This window comes from Arachis stenosperma, chromosome 1 (assembly GCF_014773155.1).
Source record: "Arachis stenosperma cultivar V10309 chromosome 1, arast.V10309.gnm1.PFL2, whole genome shotgun sequence".
NCBI lineage: Eukaryota > Viridiplantae > Streptophyta > Magnoliopsida > Fabales > Fabaceae > Arachis > Arachis stenosperma.
In genome coordinates, this window is record NC_080377.1 from 56,363,659 (window position 1) to 56,386,224 (window position 22,566).

Sequence of the window (22,566 nt, forward strand, 5' to 3'; positions counted from 1 at the left end):
CATGTCCTGCAGATTGACATATAATATGTAAACTATAATCAATGAAAACCAGATAAGGAACCAAATCAAATCGAGCAGAAACATAACTAGTTAACCAAATCCCTTCAAGATTTCATATTGAATTAACAATAATTCTTTTAAAAACAAAAGTTTTCATCATAAAATCTGGAAAAATAATAATTTGAGACAAACAAGCTCTAGAATAAGGTGAAACCAAGAAAATTTCACTGCACAAAAGAAGTGACATTAGTTTCTACGAATCAAAACAGATCGAAGATCAAGGTGAAACCTCAATTTGCGGCGAATCAGCTGAAAAAAGGGACCGATTAAGCAACAAAATCTTCGAAGGTTTTGGAATTAAGGTTGCAAACGGAGATGAAAAACCCCCAAAACTGAAGGTGCATCTTAAACGGAAGACCTTCACCTCAGAGGATCTGACGAGAGAGAAGAAGAAGGGAGGAAGACAAATTCAAAATGGATTTTCTCAAATTTTTTAATTATATGTTAAAATATAATTTTTTAGGTTATATTTTTTGAAAAAGAAAAAAATATGTAAAAACATATTAAATAATAAAAAGTTTTATTTTATTAAATAACTTTAAAAAATGAGAAAATCTATTTTTTTTAAAAGAATGAAAAAGATTAGGAGAGGTGGATGAAAGTTTTCAACTTTTTAATTATAATTTTATTATTTATATTTATTATTTATAACAAGGTTCTGAAAACCAGTTCGGACCGGTCAAACCGTGAACTGCACATAAAGACGCTCGGGCAAACAGTAAAACATGGGATCTCGAAAACCAAAATTGAACTGGTGAACCAGCCAGTAACCGGTCAATCGAACTAAACTGTGACCCGGCCGGGTTTTTGGCTTGGTAGCCAAACGTTGCCGTTTCAGCTTCTGTTTAGCCCTAAATCCCTAATTCGATCCTAAATTCCCAATCTCGTCGAGCTCCAACTTCCAGAAGTGAGAACGCCTCTCTCAGACTCTCACACGACAGGGGTTCTGTGACTCATCGAGCTCGTCGTTCGGTCATCCCTCACCTCTCATGCCGCCGCCGTCGTTCCTTCGAACAGCCACCTCCATCACGCAACAGCCATCGTTCCTTTGAAGGTGCTCCACCACTGCTTGGTCACTCGGTGTCTCTGTCTCCCTGTTGCATGCTCTGTTGAAGGCGTCTTCGAGCTTCCAGGTAATTTTTTTTAGATATGATTCTTTGATTGAATAACTGTTGCATGTCTCTGTCTCCCTGATGAGTATGATTGAATAGTTGTTTGATTTTGTGAATCTTTGTGAAATGAAGTCACTGAAGTATGAACTGATGAACTATGATATACTAATATAGTGATACTGATATGTGAAATCATGCATAACATTGTTAGATTGTTACAGGTTGAAAAATGTAATGGGCAATTTGGAAGGTTCCACGGGTTTCCTCGGCTTTTCATAGGTTAGTTCCTTCCAATATATCTGCTTTTAGCAGATGACTTGCTATGGTGTCTAGTTTATCCATTAGTGGTATGTTTAAAATTGTGTTTATAGAAATTGGAAATCCTCCTGGAAGTATGGATGTGAAAGCTTTTCTTCTGCAGAAGTTCAGTTCAGTGGAGCAAAAACAGGTTATACTTCATGGCTTTCAACCTAGCATTATATGGTTTAGTTCTTTTATTGTTGCATTACACTTTTCTTCTTATATTTGTAAATACTTTGCACATTACACTCATGTTATGATGGTTAATATATTCTATCAATTTAAGAGCAGTTTAGAACTTATTTGGCTAATAAACTATAGATGGATTCTAACAAATTTGGACAGATCTAACCTACAAGATGCAGTTCGAGGAGTAAAATCCTCGAAGTTATGTGATTATTTTATTATTTGTCGCAACTTATTTTCCTTTTTTCCCTTGTTTGAATTTTGATGAAAATATATATGTTTTTGACAGATTGATAGTTCATTAGAGCAAGGAGTTGAAGCAGTGAGGACCCTAGTGTTATGGGTTTAATAACCATGTTTATAGATTCAACTTAGGGCAAAAATACAAGTACCATAAGGTTTAATTTTTCATAAATTATAGAAATGAACAAAGACAATAAACTACAATAGCTTTGATCTTTAATTTATTGATAATGTGTTATATTTTGTTAAATGAGATTGATGCTGATTTAGATGAAGGTGGTGGTGGTGGTGGTAGTAGTACATTTTATGCTGCACCATTTGCTTTTTTCTGGTCCAAGTAGTGGAAATGAAGGTGATGATATCAACAACGCAAATCTGCAGCAAGTTATGGTGGATTTTGCTGATTGATGACAAACTTGGATCATTTTGATGTTGCCATTTTATGTTTGATTGGTTGTTTTGTTATTTGACTTTTGAATTTGTATTTGAATGAGATTATAACATTCAGGTTTATATAGTACTTTTAATTTCAATGATATTTTAAAGTTTACATTATACTATAATTATATTTTAATGTGTTTATTTATATTTTATTTATTATTTTATTATAAAATAGTTTTTTAAGTTCAACTACGATCGAACCGGTTGAACTTATGAACTAATGAACTTATGAACTAATGAACCAATAACTAGAACGGTTCGATAATCAGTTCGGTTCTCAAAACCTTGATTTATAATTAAAGTTATAGTTATATATTAGTTATTCATTTGTCCGTTTATCTCTAGAAAATTTCAATAAACGAAAATGGATCATTTTAATTTTTTTTTATTTTTATAAATGATATTTTTTTATTATTTAATATCTTTTATTACATATTTTTTTGTCCTAAAAAAGTATATGATAAAATATTAAATTTTACAAAAAAATTAAGAGAAAAAAATTAAAAGAATTTATTCTCCTAACAAAATATAAAAGTATGAAATCCGTTTTAATCTCTGTACCACTATCCAATTAATTAGTTCATAAAAAAAATAACAGTAACTAGAATTTAACTAATATGTATTTTTAAAGATATATTAAAGTTTTTATTAATAAATATCTAATAAATACATTCAAAACTCAAATTTTGTATAATTTTTATAAAAGAAATTTCAGTTTATAATTTTAACGTATGACTTTAAAACACATATTAATTAAAGTTTAGTAGTTAATCAATATACAAAAGCTAATTTTTCTATTACCAATTACCAGTATATTTTTTTTAATTGGAAAAAGGTTCAAAGTGGTAGATATAACTAAGAGTTAAGAGTAAGTTTTTGGTAATTTAGTACATTATAGTGATAATAATAAATACTTGAGTAAAATATTTTTTTTCTTAATTTAATTGAGCCATTTTTTTTAATAAATTTAGTTGCACAACTTGCAAGCCTATGAGTTGTGATTACATAGTTATAAAAATTGAATTGGTGACGAATTAGTCAAACTACTGGATTAATAAATTACTGATTTAACCGGTAAATTACTAATTTAATTATTAATCCGATACTATATAAGTAAAAGTATAGAATAATAAAAAACTTAAAATATATGTCTTCATTAACACTTTAACAACAATCAAGTCTTAACAAACATCAAAACCAGATTAATATAATCACATTATCACACTATAGAGTCACAACCTATTATCTGTTGACACTATGACATAATCTTGGTCACAACACTAACATCAAAACAGATTAATATATAATAATTGAAAAAAAAAATTCAATTGACAACAATTTTCAATTACAAATTAATATACAATAAAGCATCAATCACATAACCTTAGTCACAACTCACAACCTAGCATCAAAATAGATCAAGCAGATTAATATTCAATAAAGCATTAATTACATCATCTTACTAACAAGTTACAATACCAGCATAAAAAAAACAAAATAAAAAATCTAATTGACAAAAATTGCCAATTACAAATTAATATATAATTTAAGAAGATTAATATACAATAAAGTTCACCTAGAAAAAAGAGCAAACAGATTCATACATAATAACCAAATAAATAAATAAATAAATAAAGCACACTTCGACAACCTAGCTCAGCTTGCACAATGGAAGCGAAGCAATAAGCAGAGTCAAATAAGGTTAGAAGCAGAGCGCCAAAGACAGAGGAGACATGGCATACAAAAGCAGAGGAGGTAGAGAAGGCGAGTCATGGCGGAACCAAGACGACAACTTCAACATAGACAGAGAAGGTAGGACGTCTGCTGGTGAAGAGACAAGGGAGTGACTGGTGGCAGAGAGACGAGGCACAACTTCTGGCGAGAGGCGTGGAGACGAGGCTAATGAGTGAGATACCGCTGCTGTGTGTCTATTTTTATGCTTGTGTACGACAGCGAGAGTGAGAGACTGACATATGATTAGGGAGGGGGCCGTCTGGGGTAGGAACTAAGGGTAAACGCAGATTGGCTCGGATTAGATGTGCCAATATCTCGATTGATCTACACTAAAATCATCAGATCGGCTTGGATCCAATATCCGCAGGTTTCTATGAAGCACGTACACTTTGTTTAATTGCCGTGTCGACATGTCGGACACATTTTGAACACGACCACAGAGACACTCGTCCGACAAGCGTTTCTCCCGTGTCTAAACGTGTCTTGTCCAAAAAAACAAAAAAGTCAGCCGGACACGGCCCAGACACGGACAGACACGACCCAGTAGCATTTTGGAAAGTTCTCCTCAGTTTTACGGGTTTTACCCTTTTACTTTAACAAAAGTTAAAAAACTAACTTTCCAGCTCCACCACCAAACCCATCTCTGGCTCAATGGCTCCTCACCCACTCACCCTCTCCTCATTGCCAGTCTACCGCCACCTTCATTCATCGCTGCCACCTCTGGTCGTTACCGCCGTGGATGTTCGTCGTCCCTCTCCACACCCACTCACTCTTAATCTCAGCATCTCCTTTTCACTGCCGCCACTTCTGCGGTGCTTATCATCGTTGTTCGCTGCCGTTCACTGCTTCTCCAACCACCACTTGTTGTTGTCATTGCTCCAGTTCTCGCTATCGTGTTCACCACCTCCCCGGTCGCCACTTCTACTGTGACCGTTGCCCTGCTCTTGTGCTCTTCCACTGTGCTCTTCTGCATCTTCTATTTCAAGTAAGGGAGAATGTTTATTTTTCCATTAATAAATTTCTGGTTCTGTATTTCTATTTTGCTCTGGCCTCTATGCTTCTCTTTGATTTTGATTTGTTTTGTTAGTTTTGTGCTTCCATTTGATTATGGATTTCTATTTTGTTTTGTGCATCTCCTTAGTTTGGTTTTGCTTTGTTTTGTGCTTCTGGAATTAGGCATTGTTAGAAACTTCTTTCAGAATTTTTTACTGGCTGCTATGAGAAGATTAGAAACTAGAAAGTAATATAAAGACACAGAAGAAAGACAAGAGGAGAAAAACTGGATTGATTGTTAATGTGTGTTTTAGCATATATAATAAGAAAGATGGGTCTGAAATATGTTCGAGTTCTGCCATTTCCAGCACAGGGGCATGCGAACCCTTTAATGCATTTATCACACAAACTAGTTCAACATGGCTGCAAAGTTACCTTTGTGAACATTGAGTTCAACCACAAGAGAGTTCTTAATGCAATGAACGGTAAGGTTACTCTTGATGGTTCAGAAGTGAAGCTAGTCTCACTTCCTGATGGGTTAGGAATTAGGACCTGAAGATGATAGAAGTGATGTGGTGGGTTTAATTGCTTCAATGGTGAGAACCATGCCTAGTGATCTTAAAATGCTTATAAGAGACATTAATTCCAGGGATAGTGGGAGTAACAGAATCACAAACATAGTTTGTGACACATATATGGCATGGGGCTTGGAAATAGCACAAAAGCTTGTAATAAAAAGTTAAGTGTCTTCCCAATATTGTCAAAAATGAACTTATAGAGGCATAGTTGATGCAAAGTCTTAGTGACTAATTCATGGTGGTAAAGTGAAATTTCTTCAACCAATTGCTCTTAGGCTACTAGGGCAACCATCTTCATCTTCTTATTGTGAAAGGAATTGGAGCACATATTCTTTTATCCATTCCCTAAAAAGAAACAAGTTGAAACCTAAACGTGCAGAAAATTTAGTATTTGTCCACTCTAATCTTCGTCTTCTTTCAAGAAAAACTTCACAATACAATAAAGGAGAAATTATGATGTGGGATATTGTTGGAGATACTTTTTCAACAATTGATGAAGAAAATGGTGTTCTTGAAGTTGTTCACCTTTCTCTTGATGAACCGGAGTTGGAAAGAGTGACTTTTTCTAATGATGAAGATATCAACCATATATGATGGAGAAATAATATGACTTTAGATAATTTTTTTTGTGTGTACATGTGATGTATAAAATTCTTACTATCTCTATTAAGACATAGGAGTTTAGAATTTTATCTTTTGAATACCTATACACTTTAGGAAGAAACGCATATCATATGGTTGTTTTTGAAAATATCTCTATTAAGATATATCTCTATTTAATGAATATATTATATTATTAATATATGCGTGTCCCCGTATCCGACAACTTTTTAGAATTCGCGTGTCGTGTCGTGTCCCGTGTCCGTGTCTGTGCTTCATAGGCAAGTTTTAAGCTTAGATCCGATCTGATCCGCATATTTGCGAATCGGATCGGATTGGATATCGGATATCGGATATATCCGCAAAACATAAAAATATTTTTAAAAGCTTATTTTTATTAAAAAATTAATAAAATTTCTTTTTTCTATTCTTTTAAACATGTTTACTCTTAAAATAATATTAAACATATTTTTTTAAGTAATAAAAATAAAATAATACAACATAGATGATACTTTTTAGTTAAAATAAATCATAAAAAGAATATTTACTTAATTATTTATTTATGTTTGTGGATTCGTGGATATGCGGATCGGATATACAGATACATACATAAATTTCATAATCCGACCTTATTAGTGTGTGGATCGGATTCGATTTGATAGTCTTGTGGATCATATCTATATCTGTAATTTTTGGATCGGATTCGAATAAATACCGTGGATATGCAGATCGGATCTAATCCATGAACATTGAGAACTGAAAAATTTGGAATACGGACTAGGGTTATCTTTTTTTTTATTCTAATAAACAAACGGTGTCGTTTTGGTTTCAGAAAAAAAAAATTAAGAAAAATTAACTCTAAGGACCACTAGCATGTAGCAAAAGCTAATTATTATGAAAGACTAAATTAGATCAAAGTTATTAAAAGAGACATTTAAATAAAATTAAAATTAAAAGAGAAGGATCAAATAATTATTTTGAATAGATAATAATACTCTTAATTTATTTTTGGCATTAAATGATTATTTTTAAAATCTTAAATTCCTAAATTCAGTAACTCTAAATTTTTTATTCTTCTTTTATCAAGAGGTGATATTTTTCGTGACAGCATACATGGAGGAGAGATAGAAAAATCCAAAGATTGATACATATTACAAATAACGACTACCAATAACAATATTTGTAAAATTGATATAGCTTTTTTACTTTGCTATTTCTCTATATATCAGTCTATCTATTTAACATTCAGAAAAAAACTTAAAACAAATCAAAGTCAATTAAAAACTACAAAACTGTTCTAGCCTCAAAACCTCCTGGTGTAGATTTTATGTTCAAGGGCTTATTCCCCAAAACCACCAATAAAACATCGGCGATGTTTTTATTTTCCTGGCTCAAACCCTCATAAATAACCTTAATTAGATGATCTGCATCGGTTTCATAGTTCCAATATGTCGAAAACTTCTGTTCCCCTTCCAGAGTCAACCATAAAGGATGGTGCCTCTTCGCCGGTCTCACCTTAAAATACTCATCCTTAAACCTTTGAAATGAGCCCTCAAAAAGACCAATGATCTTCCAATTCTAGACAGCCCAGAAAGCCATATATCCCTTCTTGATTTAACCCTCCCGATTCAACACGGTACGTAAAAGGAAATACCGAAAAACCTTCACCACAACCAAAATATAGAGATACTCGCACACAAGCTCGAAATACCTAATAGTTGCCTAGCTATTGGGATGGAGCTACGAGGGAGCCAGACTATACCAGTTCAAGAGGGCCATGACGAAATCTAAAAAAGAAAAGTGGACCCCTATGACATTGAATATGGGTTTGTAGACCAACATTCAATCGGGTACTTGAGGCGCTGACAGATTCAAGTAGCAAATACGCTCTTGCGGGTCAGGGAGGAAAAGTTCGTAATATTTCTCTGCCACACTACTTCCGCAAATCGTCCCGGTCTCCCGAAACTCTTGTAAATTGTCTTCATTAAGTCGTGAAAGGGTCTCCACTATATCAAAAGTGCACCGATAGTAGGTTGAAGGAACCCCCCAAATGGGTAGACAAGTCCCCAAGGCTCGTCACACCATACTTACAAATGGGGGCACCACCACCATAAGCCTAAACAAAATGTACCACAAAATGAAGAAAAACTAATATGAAGATATAAAGAAAAAGCTAGCCTAACTTTGGCAAAGAGGGTGTAGCACCCCCTTTAACCCATCAAAAGACCCCTACTAAGCACTCCTATCACACTCACCAGAGAAGCACCAAAAGCAACATAATCAACATAAAGGTAAAATGCGAAAACCAAAATGCATACCAGGAAAAAAAGTTGACAGAAGTGATCACAAAAGGCAACAAAGAGAATGGTGCAGCAAGTAGGCACAACCACCATCACCAAAATCCAAATCAAAGCACAGTCCTAGAAGTAGAAAACACAGTTCCAAGAGAAGGGAGAAGGAAGTTGATAGAGAAAGGATTTCTGCCAATTCGAAATTTAGACAAAATAGAATTTCTTCCGTTGCAAGTATAGTCCAAACCGGCAATGGATCCTCTCAATCAAAGTTTAAAATAAGAATTGTCACAATTCAACACAAATAACTGGGAGTTTTAAATCCCAGGTCGTCTTTCCTAAGAGTTGCAATGAAGTGCTCAATTATTGGCTATGGGGAAAATGGGGTTTTGATGGCAACAGACAAGAAATGTAAATAGCAAGAAAGTAAATAAGCAAACAATAACTAAATATTAAAGCAATTAAATGCAAGGCAATTAATCAAAAGGAAAGGGAGATTCAAATGCTAAGAAACCTCTTGGCAATGATTGAGAGTTAAGGTTACCTATCCTACCCATTGACCACAAACATATGATGATTATGAAGAGTAATTAGTCAACCTTAACATCGAGGATAAGTCAAATAGGCATAATTGATTTCAATCCACAAGTCCTAGCCAACTCTATTAATGGAAGACTTAGAGTTAGTGAAAACCAAATCAACTAACTACTCTAATATATCAATCATAAATGGACATCAATGACTCAAGGTCACCAAAGTCCTCAATTCCAAGCCAATAATAAGGAAAAACTAAGTAAAAACTAAGCCAAGCATTTTTATCAAACACTTGGTGTGCATGAAAATAAAAGCATATTAAATTGCAATAAAAATAAAATCTAAAATCTAAAGCTACCAAGTGCATGAAAACAATAATAACAACTCAATTAAGTAACAATAAGCAAAGAAACATTAAACTGCATCGAAGAAGCATATAATATCAAAATTACATTAAATGAAATTAAAAGTAATAAGAATGTTCATAAACTAGAAATGACAAAATTGAGAAAATAACAAAAGAAATAAAGAGGATCAAGACAAGAAAGCATAAAAACATAAATGAAACTATACTAAAATAAGAATTAAAGACTAAAATTAAAGAGAAACTAAGACAAAAACCCTAAATTTTAGAGAGAAGAGGAACTTCTCTCTCTAAAAAACTAATTAAAACATGTAAAAACCTAAACCTAATTGCTCCCCCTTGCCTCCTCTTGAATTAGGGTTGAAATAGTTTCAAAAATGAGTTGGATTGGATTCTGGAGGCCCAAAATTCACTACTAGCGAATTGTATTAATGGGGTCACGTGCTGGCACCTGTGCGTACGCACACCTTCTGATTTTTCCACTTGTGCATATGATGAGCGGATAATTTGTATGCTTTTTGGCATTATTTTTAGTATGTTTTTAGTAGTTTTAGTTTAGTTTTTAGTATATTTTTATTAGTTTTTAATTAAAATTCACTTTTCTGGACTTTACTATGAGTTTGTGTGTTTTTCTGTGATTTCAGGTATTTTCTGGCTGAAATTAAGGGACCTGAGCAAAAATCTGATTCAGAGACTGAAAAGAACTGCAGATGCTGTTGGATTCTGACCTCCCTGCATTCGAAGTGGATTTTCTGGAGCTACAGAAGCCCAATTGGCGCGCTCTCAACGGCGTTGGAAAGTAGACATCCTGGGCTTTCCAGCAATATATAATAGTCCATACTTTGCCTAAGATTTGATGGCCCAAACCGGCGTTCAAAGTCACCTCAAGAAATCCCAGCGTTAAACGCCGGAACTGGCACCTAAATGGGAGTTAAACGCCCAAACTGGATTAAAAGCTGGCGTTTAACTCCAAGAAGAGTCTCTACACGAAATTGCTTCATTGCTCAGCCCAAACACACACCAAGTGGGCCCGGAAGAGGATTTTTATGTCATTTACTCATTTCTGTACACCCTAGGCTACTAGTTTCTTATAAGTAGGACCTTTTACTATTGTATAGAGATCTTTTGATCACTTTTAGATCTCTAGATCATCTTTGGACATTTTGTTCTTAGATCATTGGGAGGCTGGCCATTCGGCCATGCCTAGACCTTATGCTTATGTATTTTCAACGGTGGAGTTTCTACACACCATAGATTAAGGTGTGGAGCTCTGCTGTACCTCGAGTATTAATGCAATTACTATTGTTCTTCCATTCAATTCCACTTGTTCTTTTACCAAGATATCACTCGTTCTTCAACATGAACAAGGTGACTGACAACCATTCTTGTTCTACAAGCATCTGAGGCTTAGTGAATATCTCTTGGATTTCTGATTGCATGATGCATGGTTGATCGCCTGACAACCGAGTGCTCGCCTGACAAACGAGCCAGCCATTCCGTGAGATCAGAGTCTTCGTGGTATAGGCAAGAACTGATGGCAGCATTCAAGAGAATCCGGAAGGTCTAACCTTGTCTGTGGTGTTCTGAGTAGGATTCAATGATTGAATGACTGTGACGTGCTTCAAACCTGTAACCTACTGGGCGTTAGTGACAGACGCAAAAGAGTTATTCTATTCCGGTAGGGGAGGGAACCATGATGACAAGTCATCATATACCCATTTTCTATGCTTTTTCATACAAGAAATTGATGATTTGTGCTTAAATATTGAATGCTTTTTGTACTTAAATGATATATTTTCTTGATATTTTAATTTTATAAATCTTGTAGGAAATAAGAAGAAAAAGAAGCAAAGAAGCACAAAAAAAAGAGGAAAAAAAGAGCTTTGGGGTACATTTTGAAGTTGGGAACACTTTGGAGCCTTAGGCCACGCTTTTAAAAGCGTGGCCCATGACAAAATCAAAGAGGAAGCAGCCAGCACGCACACGATCCTGCCCTTGCCAAGGGCAGGGCAGAATTGTGATGTATATTGAGGATTGAAAGCAAAATTTTCGCTAAGTTAAAATCTGGCCGCACACAGCATGACCATGCCTACTTCAAAGGGCTATAACTTGAGCTACAGACGTCCGATTGATGTGCTTCCAGTTGCGTTGGAAAGCTGACATTCAGAGCTTTCCAACGATATATAGAAATCCATATTTGGCGTCCAATTGAGGCAGGAACGAAAGGCATCTTTAAGGGCCAAAAACAAGCGAAAATAAACCAAAATGCTTCCACCAAGGCTCGAAGAGGGAAACACACGGGACAAGCTTTGGAAACTCTGCCCTGCCCTTGGCGCGGGCAGGGCAGCATTGTGTGTGTGGTGCATCACGCACAAAACTTGGCGCACCAAGCATTCGGTTGGCACACCAATTTCTTTCCTTGGCAGCACCATGCGCGCACCAACTCTCAAATCTGGCGCATCAACATTCTCTGCCCCGCCCTTGGCGCGGGCAGGGCAGCCTCATAACGCACCAAGCGCGCGCATCAACAACTTTGGCGCACCAATCCAAGCACCAAGCTTCATTTTTCTGCCCTGCCCTCTACAAGGGCAGGGCAGCCTCCTGGGAGTAACTTTTAATGGGCCAAAAATTCAACCAAAATTCCATTTAAATTCAATTCTTCTCCAAATTGAATCAAGGCCAACCAAACCCATTTCTCCTCAAATCCAAAGCAAGCAAAGCCCACATCATCACTCAAAGGCACATGGATCAATTAGATTAGGATTTTCATTTTAATTGTAATTTGTTTTAATTTTTCACTTTGTAAAGCCTATATAAAGGCATGAATTCCGTCTCACTAGGGGAGCTCTTTCCTTTATTTTTCTTCTGTCTTAAATTTAGGAATTGAGAGTTCTCTCTCTGAATTTCCCTTTCTGTTTGAATTTTGGATTGAGATTGAAAGGAATTCTGTTTTCATTCTCCATCCGCAACATCTCTGCTTTGTTCTTCTGCATAATTCAAGGAATTTTGAATTGAATCTAAATTCTCTTTACTGCTTTCATCTACTTTCCTTCTGCAATTGTTCTTGGTTGGATCAAGGAAGGAATTGAGATCTAGACTTGTTTTCTAGTCTCATTGATTTCCTGAGATCCTCACTTGTCATTTAGATTTCATATTTGAATTGAGCTTTCTTGCTGATTTATTTTTCTGCTGTTACTTCATCTGCATTTTTACCTTTCTGTTCCTATTGCTTCCAATTTAATTTTAAGCAATTTAATCTCCCTGCAATTGTTCTACGCTTTGCTTTACTGCTCTCTTTAATTTCCAGCACCCAACCCTCTTTACTTTTCATGCAATTTACATTTCTTGTCATTTAAGATTCTTGCAATTTTACTTTCTTGTTATTTAAGTTTCCTGCAATTTTACTTTCTGCACTTTAATTTTCCTTGCTATTTACTTTCTGTTGGTTACACTTCATCCAAATTCATTTCAATGTTAGCTTGACTAAACTAATCACCCACTAAAATTGCTTGATCCATCAATCCCTGTGGGATCGACCTCACTCTAAGTGAGTTATTACTACTTGATGCGACCCGGTACACTTGCCGGTTGGATTTGTGTGTTGGAAATTCATTTTTCCACAAAAACACCATCAAGTTTTTGGCGCCGTTGCCGGGGATTGATTAGATCAACAATGATTAAGTGGGTGAGAAGTCTAGATCAAGCTTTTTTTTGTTTTTGTTCTCTGTTTTAAATTGATAGCAAGGTGTTTGAGTTATTGCCTCACTAAGAAATTCTATCCTGTGACATGAATTTCTGATTTCATTGATGTTTATAAAATACAAATGGAGTTCAACTCATCTTATGGTCAAACAAAATTTTATGGGATATCACCCACCATCACCGATCTCTAATGGTGGTTGGGAATATCACCAAGAAATCACAGATTATGAGCGCTCCAATCCATGGAGAAATGCTTCACAGACACAAGATGAGCAAGAGAATTATGAGGGATACCAACCACCACCACAAAATGATTCATATCATTATCCTCATGGTGGATGGGAGTATCACCAAGAAATTGCAAATTCTGAGCAGTCAAATCACATGAAAAATTATCCACCCTTACTTCCTAGTTTCTCATTTCAAAATTCTTCATCATTTGATTATGCCTCAACACAAAATTCCCTCCAAGATCCATACAACTCATCTCACCAACCACAAAATTACTCTCAACCTTTATCCTTTGAGCTAGTGGCTGAGGATCCCCTTCAAAAGTCCAGAGAATTATTGGAAAGAGTAGAACAAATTATGGAAGAACAAAAACAACGCTGGACAGAACAATCTGTGAGTGAAGAAGAGGAAGAAGAGGTTCCTATATCAATTGAAATTTCAATGGAGGAAGAGCAAGATGAGGAGGCTACTGTATCAAGTGAACTTTCAATGAAGAACAAGGTGGTTGAAAATGAAATTGCCCTTGAGATGACAAGGGAACATGAAGACTCACAACTCTCACAAACTTTCCTGACCCAACAACTCTCAACACTTGAATCCATGATTGAAAGGTATGAAGAGGAGATGAAGAAAGCTTGGGAAGATCAACAAACCTCCTCCATGAAAGAGCTACTAAAGCAAATGTTGAGTGTAAAAGAGGAAGGGGAAGAACAAGCTAGTGAGGAGGACAATCAAGAACGTCCAAACTCAAGGGAAACAGAGAGGCTCATGAAGGACAAGCTCATTGAACCATCACTGCAAGGAACTCTTGATGAAGACAAAACTCCAACAATTACACAACCACCAAGATTTGGACTCAAGGAAGTGAAGGCAATTGACAAGAACACCAATTCTGTCCCTAATCCAGCAAGCAAAACCAATCAAGACATTTGCAAAAGAAAGCTTGCTGAGGAAAGACTAAGAAAGGGGACAAAAGCTGAAACTTCTCCCACCTTGAAGTCATTCCTCTTAACCAATTGGAAGAAGAGGAAGAAAGTGAAGAACAACATGTCAAGCTAATGACACTAAAAGAGCACTTGTTGGGAGGTAACCCAACCGTAGGTACATTTCTTTCTATGCTTTGTTTAAATTCAATAAATTGGCATATGATTACATTCTAAGTTTGGTGTTGCCTTGCAACAAATTGTTTTCAATCTTTTTGGATGATTGCATCAAATCAAAAATGAAAGTGACACACCAAGATTCTAAGTTTGGTATGCCACTTATTTTCTATGCAATTCATTCAAGCAACACTACTTGTTTGCATAATCATAATGCTTTTGCAATTTTATTTTTCTCTTTCGGTTTAACATTTCAGTTTCCTTTTTGTTTTATTCATTTACTTGTTTTTAATGCTTTCTTTTGTTAACTGTGTTTGTTAATACATCACCAAAAGACCTTTATTCATGACAAGATTCTTCACTTGGTGATTGTATTCAACAAATAACAGTTTCTTTTGTTTAGTTTTAGTTCAAATAAATTGACATATGGTTGCATTCTAAGTTTGGTGTTGCTATGCAACAAAATTTGGTTCCAATCCTTACAAGATACTTGCATCAATTCCAAGTGAAAGTGTCACACTAAGTTTGGTGTGCCACTTATATTTTTTATGCAATGTATCATGCACACCATCTTATGTTTGCAATCATAGTGTTTTTATTTCTCTGTGCCTTGATTATTATCTTAATCTTGCTTGCCTAAACACATATGCTACTGACATCCTTTTGTGTGAGACATTCATGATCCATTTTAGACCCCACCACCATTGTTCTAATTGTTGCTTGAGGAAGAGCAAGCATTCTAATTTGGTATGGGAAGGAGAAGAATGGGAGGAAAATGACAACAATAGAGAAGATGGATTACAAGGTTGTAAAGTTCCTTTTCCTCTCATTTGTTTCTAGCACTTTAAATTGCATGATTGTCATATTATCTTCTTTGTATGCATGTGTGGTATGAATAAGCATAGCCTAAATTTTGATTTGAAATATGTTATTGTGACATTATGACTACCAACTTGAGTTTTGTGAATCCAAAAGCAAAAAAGCATCATGATCATAAACAAACAAGGAATTAAAGAAGAATTTAGCATGTGCATACAAGTATTGGAAAGCTAGTATGATTGATTGTTGCTCAATTGCATTGGATTTTATTTAATTGAAATTTTTCATCTAGTACATTTTGTGAAATCTTTTGAAATCATGAAAACCTTGAAGAAGCAAATACAATTAAAGCAAGAAAAGAAAAAGGGAAAGAATGAGAAAGTTGAAGGCTCTGAGTACTAATGGCAATTTATTTGCTAAGTGCTTGTGGTGTTATTGTTTCAAGCCAAATGCTTGAAAACAAAACACTTAGAAGTCAAGACTAGGCTCAAGTGCAAAAGCACTCCCTCAAAGCTCAAGGTTCTGAGCATCAATGATTAGAGAGTCAAGAAAAGAAAAAAAAAATGAGCTTAATGAAGTCCTCTAATTAAATGCTTGTGGTGCTTATGTATCAAGTGGTAATACTTGAAAACAAAGCATTTAGAAGTCGTAGCTTTGTTATTAACTCATGGGGCAAAGCACCCAAAAGGAGAAAAAAAAAAATCAAAAGCTTGTTTCAAGGAAGAATTATAAGAAAAAGATTTCATAAAATAAGCTAGATAGAAGCATCAATCATTTACATCTCTTTTGTAATTGTAGCATGCATAGAAAACTAGCTTGCCATGAACATTGAGTTGCTATTCTTCTTACCTTGGATTGTCAATCTTTATTGCATGATTCTTTTCTTGCTTGGGGACAAGCAAGATTTAAGTTTGGTGTTGTGATGACAAGTCATCATATACCCATTTTCTATGCTTTTTCATACAAGAAATTGATGATTTGTGCTTAAATATTGAATGCTTTTTGTACTTAAATGATATATTTTCTTGATATTTTAATTTTATAAATCTTGTAGGAAATAAGAAGAAAAAGAAGCAAAGAAGCACAAAAAAAGAGGAAAAAAAGAGCTTTGGGGTACATTTTGAAGTTGGGAACACTTTGGAGCCTTAGGCCACGCTTTTAAAAGCGTGGCCCATGACAAAATCAAAGAGGAAGCAGCCAGCACGCACACGATCCTCCCCTTGCCAAGGGCAGGGCAGAATTGTGATGTATATTGAGGATTGAAAGCAAAATTTTCGCTAAGTTAAAATCTGGCCGCACACAGCATGACCATGCCTACTTCAAAGGGCTATAACTTGAGCTACAGACGTCCGATTGATGTGCTTCCAGTTGCGTTGGAAAGCTGACATTCAGAGCTTTCCAACGATATATAGAAATCCATATTTGGCGTCCAATTGAGGCAGGAACGAAAGGCATCTTTAAGGGCCAAAAACAAGCGAAAATAAACCAAAATGCTTCCACCAAGGCTCGAAGAGGGAAACACACGGGACAAGCTTTGGAAACTCTGCCCTGCCCTTGGCGCGGGCAGGGCAGCATTGTGTGTGTGGTGCATCACGCACAAAACTTGGCGCACCAAGCATTCGGTTGGCACACCAATTTCTTTCCTTGGCAGCACCATGCGCGCACCAACTCTCAAATCTGGCGCATCAACATTCTCTGCCCCGCCCTTGGCGCGGGCAGGGCAGCCTCATAACGCACCAAGCGCGCGCATCAACAACTTTGGCGCACCAATCCAAGCACCAAGCTTCATTTTTCTGCCCTGCCCTCTACAAGGGCAGGGCAGCCTCCTGGGAGTAACTTTTAATGGGCCAAAAATTCAACCAAAATTCCATTTAAATTCAATTCTTCTCCAAATTGAATCAAGGCCAACCAAACCCATTTCTCCTCAAATCCAAAGCAAGCAAAGCCCACATCATCACTCAAAGGCACATGGATCAATTAGATTAGGATTTTCATTTTAATTGTAATTTGTTTTAATTTTTCACTTTGTAAAGCCTATATAAAGGCATGAATTCCGTCTCACTAGGGGAGCTCTTTCCTTTATTTTTCTTCTGTCTTAAATTTAGGAATTGAGAGTTCTCTCTCTGAATTTCCCTTTCTGTTTGAATTTTGGATTGAGATTGAAAGGAATTCTGTTTTCATTCTCCATCCGCAACATCTCTGCTTTGTTCTTCTGCATAATTCAAGGAATTTTGAATTGAATCTAAATTCTCTTTACTGCTTTCATCTACTTTCCTTCTGCAATTGTTCTTGGTTGGATCAAGGAAGGAATTGAGATCTAGACTTGTTTTCTAGTCTCATTGATTTCCTGAGATCCTCACTTGTCATTTTAGATTTCATATTTGAATTGAGCTTTCTTGCTGATTTATTTTTCTGCTGTTACTTCATCTGCATTTTTACCTTTCTGTTCCTATTGCTTCCAATTTAATTTTAAGCAATTTAATCTCCCTGCAATTGTTCTACGCTTTGCTTTACTGCTCTCTTTAATTTCCAGCACCCAACCCTCTTTACTTTTCATGCAATTTACATTTCTTGTCATTTAAGATTCTTGCAATTTTACTTTCTTGTTATTTAAGTTTCCTGCAATTTTACTTTCTGCACTTTAATTTTCCTTGCTATTTACTTTCTGTTGGTTACACTTCATCCAAATTCATTTCAATGTTAGCTTGACTAAACTAATCACCCACTAAAATTGCTTGATCCATCAATCCCTGTGGGATCGACCTCACTCTAAGTGAGTTATTACTACTTGATGCGACCCGGTACACTTGCCGGTTGGATTTGTGTGTTGGAAATTTATTTTTCCACAAAAACACCATCAAACCAAACCGGTGATTGGCAGCACTGTGACAGAGTGTGTGCATTAGCTTTCACTGCGCGGATGGGAGGTAGCTGCTGACAACAGTGAGGCCCTACACGAGCTTGCCATGGAAAGGAGTAAGAAGGGTTGGATGAAGACAGTAGGAAAGCAGAGAGACGGAAGGGAAGGCATCTTCATGCGCTTATCTGAAGTTCCTACCAATGAATTACATAAGTATCACTATCTTTATCTTTTATGTTATTTTCGTTCATCATCATATACATTTGAGTTTGCCTGACTAAGATTTACAAGATGACCATAGCTTGCTTCAATACTAACAATCTCCGTGGGATCGACCCTTACTCACGTAAGGTTTATTACTTGGACGACCCAGTGCACTTGCTGGTTAGTTGTGCGAAGTTGTGTAATGCCATGGTATTGAGCGCACCAAGTTTTTGGAGCCATTACCAGGGATTATGAGAGTTGTGAAAAAGTATAGTTCACAATTTCGCGCACCAAGTTTTTGGCGCCGTTGCCGGGGATTGTTCTAGTTTTGAGCAAGTCTTTGGTAACATCAGTGCCAAGATCCGGCAGCAACATCAAATTTTTGGTGTTATTGCCCGGGATTGTTCAGGCTGGACAACTGACGGTTCATCTTGTTGCTTAGATTAGGTATTTTTTTTCGAAATTCTTGAAGATGAATTCTAGAGTTTCATGATGATTTGTTGAAATCTGGCTGGCTGAGAAGCCATGTCTAATCTGATTGGACCGAGGTTTCAACTTATCACCACAAGAGCTTGTTGATTTCGTATCAATCTTGCTTTTGGAGCAGTGATTTGCTAAGGCTTGGCTGACCTTTGGTCATGTCTAGTGTTTTGGACCGGAGCTTTCTTTGAAAGCTTGGCTGGCTGTGAAGCCATGTCTAATTCCTGGACCGGAGTCTTAGACTAGCATTGCACTGATTCCTGGAATTCTCATTAAGAATTTTGATACTTTTTTTTTTCACTTAATTTTCGAAAAATAAAAAAAAAATTGCAAAACCATAAAATCCAAAAATATTTCTTGTTTGAGTCTAGAGTCTCATCTTAAGTTTGGTGTCAAATGCATGTTTTTGTTATATTTTTCGAATCCATGCATATATTCCTTTGTTTTGATCTTTGAATTCTATTGACTTGAAGTATTTTCTGTGTCTCATATGCATTCTCATATTGTTAGTGTCAGTAGTATACAAACTGCTAAGTTTGGTGTCTTGCATGCATTGTTAATTGATTCCTTTTGCATTTTGATTATTAAAAATCCAAAAATATTTTTAATTTGTGTCTTTTCAAGTCAATAATACAAAGAATTGAAGATTCAGAACATGCTGCAGAGGAATTATACAGAAAAAGCTGAGCATTCAAAAATGCCCAGTGAAGAAGGCAGACTGGCGTTTAAACGCCAGCCAGGGTACCTGGTTGGGCGTTTAACGCCCAAAGAGGTAGCATTTTGGGCGTTAAACGCCAGAATGTATACCATTCTGGGCGTTTAACGCCAGGATGGTGCTAAGGGGAAGATTTTGTTTTTCAAATCAATTTTTTTTCAAGTTTTCAAAGTTTTTCAAAATCAAATCTTTTTCAAATCATATCTTTTCAATCAAATGTTTTCAAAATCAATTTCTTTCCTTTTTCAAAGATACTTACTAACAATTAATGATTTGATTGAACATTTTTTGCCTTTTCTGTTAAGGAAGGTTTTATGTTTGATTCATATCTCTTCTTGTTAGGCAAGTCATTAATTCTTAAAATCATATCTTTTCAAATTGTTTTCAAACCATATCTTTTAAAATTGTTTTCAAATCATATCTTCTCAATCACATCTTTTTAAAACCAATAATATCTTCTTAACTACATCTTTTTCAAAATAGTTTTCAATCAAATCTTTTTTGATTTCTAATTTAAAAATCTTTTTCAAAAATCACTTGATTTCTTTTCCACTTTCAATTTTCGAAAATTATCAACATCTTTTTGATTGAATTTTCGAAAATCCTCTTCCCTCCTTCTCACATCCTTCTATTTATGGAGTACTACTCCTTCTAAATGCACAATTCGAACCTTATCTAATTAAAGTTCGAATTCTTCTTCTCCTTCTTCTTACTATTTCTCTTTTCCTCTGACACTTCAAGGAATCTCTATACTGTGACATAGAGGATTCCACATTTTCTTTTTCTCTTCTCTTTCATATGAGCAGGAGCAGAGACAAAGGCATTCTTGTTGAAGCTGACCCTGAACCTGAGAGGACCCTGAGGAGAAAGCTAAGAGAAGCCAAAGCACAACTCTCTTTAGAGGACCTGACCGAATTCTTCAAAGAAGAAGAACCCATGGCAGCCGAAAACAACAACAATGCCAACAATGCAAGGAAGGTGCTGGGTGACTTTACTGCACCTACTCCCGACTTCTATGGGAGAAGCATCTCTATCCCTGCCATTGGAGCAAACAACTTTGAGCTTAAGCCTCAATTAGTTTCTCTAATGCAACAGAATTGCAAGTTCCATGGACTTCCAATGGAAGATCCTCATCAGTTCTTAGCTGAATTCTTGCAAATCTGTGACACAGTCAAGACTAATGGGGTTGACCCTGAGGTCTACAGACTGATGCTATTCCCTTTTGCTGTAAGAGACAGAGCTAGAATATGGTTGGACTCTCAACCTAAAGAAAGCCTGGACTCTTGGGAAAAGCTAGTCAATGCCTTCTTGGCAAAGTTCTTTCCACCACAAAGATGGAGTAAGCTTAGAGTGGAAGTCCAAACCTTCAGACAGAAGGATGGAGAATCCCTCTATGAAGCTTGGGAAAGATACAAACAATTAATCAGAAGATGTCCTTCAGACATGCTTTCTGAATGGAGCATCATAGGTATTTCTGAACTATCTAAGATGTCCTTGGATAGCTCTGCTGGAGGATCTCTTCATCTGAAGAAGACGCCTGCAGAAGCTCAAGAGCTAATTGAAATGGTTGCAAATAACCAATTCATGTACACTTCTGAAAGGAATCCTGTGAATAATGGGACTAATCAGAAGAAAGGAGTTCTTGAGATTGGCACTCTGAATGCCATTTTGGCTCAGAACAAGATATTGACTCAACAAGTCAATTTGATTTCTCAAAGTCTGTCTGGAATGCAAAATGCACCAAACAGTACTAAGGATGCTTCATCTGAGGAAGAAGCTTATGATCCTGAGAACCCTTCCATGGAAGAGGTGAATTACCTAGGAGAACCCTACGGAAATACCTACAATTCTTCATGGAGAAATCACCCAAATCTCTCATGGAAGAATCAAGAGAGACCTCAACAAGGTTTCAATAACAATAATGGTGGAAGAAACAGGTTTAGCAATAGCAAGCCTTTTCCATCATCTTCTCAGCAACAGACAGAGAGTTCTAAGCAGAATACTTCTGACTTAGCAACAATGGTCTCTGATCTAATAAAGACCACTCAAAGTTTCATGAATGAAACAAGGTCCTCCATCAGAAATTTGGAAGGACAAGTGGGTCAGCTGAGCAAGAAAGTTACTGAACTCCCTCCTAGCACTCTCCCAAGTAATACAGAAGAAAATCCAAAAGGAGAGTGCAAAGCCATAGACATGGCCGAATATGGAGAGGAAAGAGAGGAGGAGGACGCCACTGAGGAAGACCTCAGTGGGCGTGTACCAATCTCCTCTGAGTTCCTCAATGAGAAACAATGGGAATCTGAGGCTCAAAATGAGACCATAGAGATTCCATTGGAATTACTTCTGCCTTTCATGAGCTCTGATGAGTATTCTTCCTCTGAAGAGGATGAGTATGTCACTGAAGAGCAAGTTGCTAAATACCTTGGAGCAATCATGAAGCTAAATGACAAGTTATTTGGAAATGAGACTTGGGAAGATGAATCTCCCTTGCTCACCAAAGAACTAGATGACTTGTCTAGGCAGAAACTGCCTCAAAAGAGGCAGGATCCTGGGAAGTTTTCTATACCTTGTACCATAGGCACCATGACCTTCAAGAAGGCCTTGTGTGACTTAGGGTCAAGTGTAAACCTCATGCCCCTCTCTGTAATGGAGAAATTAGGGATCTTTGAGGTGCAAGCTGCAAGAATCTCATTAGAGATGGCAGACAATTCAAGAAAACAAGCTCATGGACTTGTAGAGAATGTTCTGGTAAAAGTTGAAGACCATTACATCCCTACTGATTTCATAGTCCTAGAGACTGGGAAGTGCATGGATGAATCCATCATCCTTGGCAGACCCTTCCTAGCCACAGCAAAGGCTGTGATTGATGTTGATAGAGGAGAGTTGATCATTCAAGTGAATGAAGAATCCTTGGTGTTTAAGGCCCAAGGATATCCCTCTGTCATCATGGAGAGAAAGCATGAAGAGCTTCTCTCAAAACAGAGCCAAACAGAGCCCCCACAGTCAAACTCTAAGTTTG

At 36.4% G+C, this 22,566-nt stretch overlaps 1 non-coding gene across 1 annotated transcript; it reads right to left on the reverse strand.

Moving 5' to 3' along the window:
* Positions 1-20,888: 20,888 nt before the first annotated feature.
* Positions 20,889-20,996, reverse strand: LOC130951230 (small nucleolar RNA R71). The gene has a single exon (XR_009073884.1). It is a non-coding gene; the product is annotated as a small nucleolar RNA R71 (small nucleolar RNA).
* Positions 20,997-22,566: the final 1,570 nt, after the last annotated feature.